Genomic DNA, 4617 nt, shown 5'->3' with positions numbered 1-4617 from the left:
TTTTACACAAATAACTGACAACAGCTGTTGCAACTTATTACCGAATCAAAATAAAAACGATGCGAAAACGATTTCTAACTTGTTCGAACTCACTCGGAATTGAGAACACCACTACAATAATGAGTCGGAATGTGTGTCGTTTTACTTTTCAAGTCGAGTCGAAATGCAGAACAGGGCTGTATGAGAAAGTTGTAAAAGTAAAGAAGTTCTCAAAGATGGAAGGGAAGTGGAACCCTTCGATGGTACGCTTTGCAATTCAGCTCGTTCCGGATGCTATTCACTGTATTGTGCTTGGCCGAAATCCGAGTCTGAAAATAATCCGTTGAATACCACTTTTGCTTCAAAAGTAGTCGGATATTTTCCCTGCTTAGTAATGTTTGTAACAAATTTTACGGGTTAAAAATCCCGAGCACAAAGTACAAAGTTATGGAAAAATATTCTAAAAATGTGTGATGTTGCAACTGAATACTTAGGTGCTGCGTTCACAAAAGATCGAAGAATATATGCTAAATTAAGATGCTGTTTCAGGGCTAATAAATCTAGGATCGTTGAAAAAGATTTTCAAATACTCTAGCTTTTGTGGAAAAAATTGGCAAAATTATTTTTTGTCCCGTATTCGGCTGCCACAAATATGGTCACCGTAGTTATAAACAAAAAAAAAATTTTAAGAAACAGATACATCATTCTTTTACAATATACAAAATTATTCGTACAGAGATTTGTTCAGTAATTTACGAATGTGTTTCGTAAAATAAACGAAAGATTTCGTAAATTGTACTGAAAAAAGGCTTTACGAAAGTCCTTTCGTTATATTTACGAATGGTTCGTAAAATCTTGTTTCGTTGTGAAAAATGTGTTCGTATTATGAACGAAAGTTTCGTACATTGTACAAAAACCAAGACTACGAAAGTTTTTCGTAGCACTTTTACGAAATTTTATTTTCAGTGTAGTCATTTAAAAAGAGGTTACTACTGAAATAGAGATAATTGGGCGTATTTAAATTTACATCGTTTTCCTCTTTTCAATGGAATGAGCCATATATAAAATCTTTACTGGCATGTTATTAAGCCGAATCAATGCCTGGATCGACTGCCATAGTATTCTGATTGAATTTCAAGCCGGCTTTCGAAGGAACTATTCGACAATAGATAACATTTTTAATCTCACAAGCATTGTCCATCTCAACTTCGTAGCAAAAAGGAAAACTTTCGCCTTCTTTGTCGACATTTCATGCGCTTTCGATACTATTCCACGCAGCATGCTCTTCTATAAATTACCTACATATGTACGGCATGTCTACGCATATAATTGAGATTTTACGCTTCATTTATGAGAACACTACGAACGCGTTTGGTTTAATGGCGAACTGTCGGACTCGTTTCCTGTAAACCTAGGCGTTCGGCGGTTTATTTATTTATTTAGTCTATGGTTTTATAATAACATTACAGACTAGAAGAGTACAACATTAATTAGAACTATTAAAAATAATTCATAAAGCTAAAAATAGGAATTCAAAAGATTTAAAAAAGCTGTCTTTGGGATTGAAAAGTCTACCTCGACTACATTATTCATGGCATTAAATTCATGAATGGCGCGATAAATCGGGGCATTACTGGCGTATTGGGTTCTAACATTACAACCATAAAACGGAAGGAAATTTCTAAGGGATCGCCTGGGGACATTAAATCTTATCCTCTCTAACAAAAACGGACAATCAACAATACCTTTCATAATATTATATGTAAACGAAAGACATAAGACAGACCTGCGACTTTCTAAGGACTTGAGATTCAAAAGCATAAGACGTGAAGAATATGACGGCACGGGGTCTGAAAAGTTCAGACAGCGAAGAGCAAACTTGAGAAAAATTTTTTGAACACGTTCAACCCTGTTTATAGCATTCTGATTATACGGCCTCCAAATAAAAACCGCATATTCGAGATGTGACCGAACAAATGACGAATACAGTAACTTGAATGTATAAGGATCCGAGAATTTTGAGGCATTGCGTCTTACAAAGCCTAGAACAGAATACGCCTTTGCAGTTACATAGCTAATGTGTTTATTGAAAGAAAATCGATCATCGAACACTACGCCAAGGTCTTTTATCTCATCTGCACGATTTAGATCATTAGCCGATATATGATAGCTGGTAAGCAGAGAATTGGATATTTTAGAGTACGTTAGTTGAAAACATTTACTAATGTTCAAGGAAAGGCGTGACTTCAGACACCACAAATGAAGCTTATCAATATCATCTTGGAGCCTAATTGCATCAGATGTGTTTTTAATTACAGAAAAAACTTTTAAATCGTCCGCATAAAGCAGAAATTTTGCAAAAGAAAAACAACTACTAATGTCATTGATGAAAAGTATAAAAAGAAGTGGACCTAAGACACTACCCTGTGGCACTCCAGAAGATGGAACGAACGGGCAAGAAGTAGCCCCGTCAATTGAGACAACACACCGTCTGTTACACAAGTACGACTCCAACCAACGCAGAAAAATAGAATGAAAGCCAATGCAAGCAAGCTTTTGAATTAATATACTATGTGACACTCTGTCAAATGCTTTTGAGAAGTCTGTATAAATACAGTCAACTTGAAAACCTAACGAAAAAGACTCGAAACAATATTCACTGAAAACAGCGAGATTGGAGACAGTAGATCTACCAGCGACAAACCCATGCTGATATGGGGAGATAATAGATTTAACTGCAAAATTCAATTTGGCATTGACTGTGTGTTCAAAGATTTTCGAAATAGCGGAAAGCTTAGAAATAGGTCTATAATTACGTACGTCACTTCTGTTACCATTTTTAAAAACGGGCATTACCGTCGTAAGCTTCCAATCATCAAAAAAAGTACCTGAAGATAATGATTTATTAAAAATTAACTTCAAGGGATAAACTAATGCTGGACAATTTTTGATTAAAGTTGCAGATAGGCCATCAACATCCACATGTGTAGAGGGTCTTAGTTTAATTATGCCATTACTTATGTCTTCAGATGAGAGAATTAATGAGCCAAAGTTGAGAGACGAGGAGATATTAGAAAATTCTGCAGATGTAACGTGTATTTACCAGATAAAAATTACGCACACTACTGTCAAGGTCCTAATGTATGCTGACGATTTAGTCCTGCTAGGAGAATCGTCATCGGAGCTCCAAAATATGATAAATGCATTGCATAGTTACTGTTAAAAGTGTTTACGTATTCTGCTACAATCTCTCCTACAACAAACATTTAGACATAAAGCTTTCCGATGCCAAAACTGCCATAACCGCCACGTGGTTGAAGTATGTATATAAACAATCCTCGCATAAACATTTCTTCCGAGTCTATTACCTTGTTTATACCTACGCAAGAACCGCATTAACAAAAAGCTGATTTGACTCAACACATATTTCTTTCAAGTATTTATACCTCGGTCTTTATTGCGCACTCGATAAAGCCGTATTGAAAAGCAAACCAAATCTGCTGTTTTTATACGACATTTCTTTAATAACTAACTTGCGCGGTTGACCGAAATGGAAGCGAATAATAATTCGAATTTATAATAATAATTATTCAAATTTAAAAGGGGATATATAAAGAAAGCCAGCCTTTTTCACTTCGCGTCTAATGAATGATGCGTTTATACCTGTTTTCTAACCGATGCACATTAGGTCAAATTATTACTTTTTCTGTGCCAAATTAATAGCAGCTAAAATATTGCATTATTTTAATGTAAAAGGATGGCAAACGTTAAAACAAGTGTAAAGGCAGTAAATATTAGTATTCACTTTGATTTAAAAAAAAATCGAAATTACAGTCCGTGAGTTCTCTCAATGATTTGCCTTTTTGCGAAGGCGCTAGTGTGTTTGTAACATAGCCTCGGCTACGCTACAGGATATGAAATGTAATCCAAATTTAGGCTGCTATTTTTTTTGGTATCACATACTTCAATTTTCACTATTTATCACCATTAAAATTAATTATTTATCACCAAAAAATGTTGGAAATATTTTTGGAGATAGCTAAAAATTCGGAAATAGGTTGGCTATCCTATTGTAGCACTTTAGCGATAGCGAAAGTTAGAATCCGGCTGATGGTCGACACAGTTGGCTTTTTGAATTCGAAAAGAACCTCATCCGCAAGAAACGCTATGTTTTCAGATCTAAATATTTTAGCATCCTTTCCAAGTTGTTTCCCATAATTTTCATATTTATTTGATAAATAATTTCTTCTAAGAGTTTCATGGAACTTTCGCAAATATCAGCAGCACCAAATTTTTTTCAACATGGTTGACAACCGAAAAAGGCTTTTCCTTTTTCGAACATCCAATCAGCCAAACTTCAAACAACTTGCCTTTTGTGATAGCATGATAGCCCAGAAAAAACCGTTTTTCTTGAAAACGGCTAAAAACGGCAAGTTAAGTAAAATAAATTAAACTCATTACATCTTAATTTATCCATTTCCGATTCCATTTTGTTTGCCGAAAGTTAACAAAATTGTAAAAACTTACATAAAATCATAAATGGAAATAAATCAGAAAATTTTTGGGGTTATGCAAAAGTCAGTTTTTTTGCAAACAAATGATAGTCACTTTTTTCAATTGGGTCATAGGTTCTCACTT

The sequence above is a fragment of the Rhagoletis pomonella genome, unplaced genomic scaffold (genome assembly GCF_013731165.1).
Source record: "Rhagoletis pomonella isolate Grant_MI unplaced genomic scaffold, Rhpom_1.0 Rhpom_scaffold_00017, whole genome shotgun sequence".
Taxonomy (NCBI): domain Eukaryota; kingdom Metazoa; phylum Arthropoda; class Insecta; order Diptera; family Tephritidae; genus Rhagoletis; species Rhagoletis pomonella.
Note: the sequence above shows the minus strand (reverse complement) of the source record.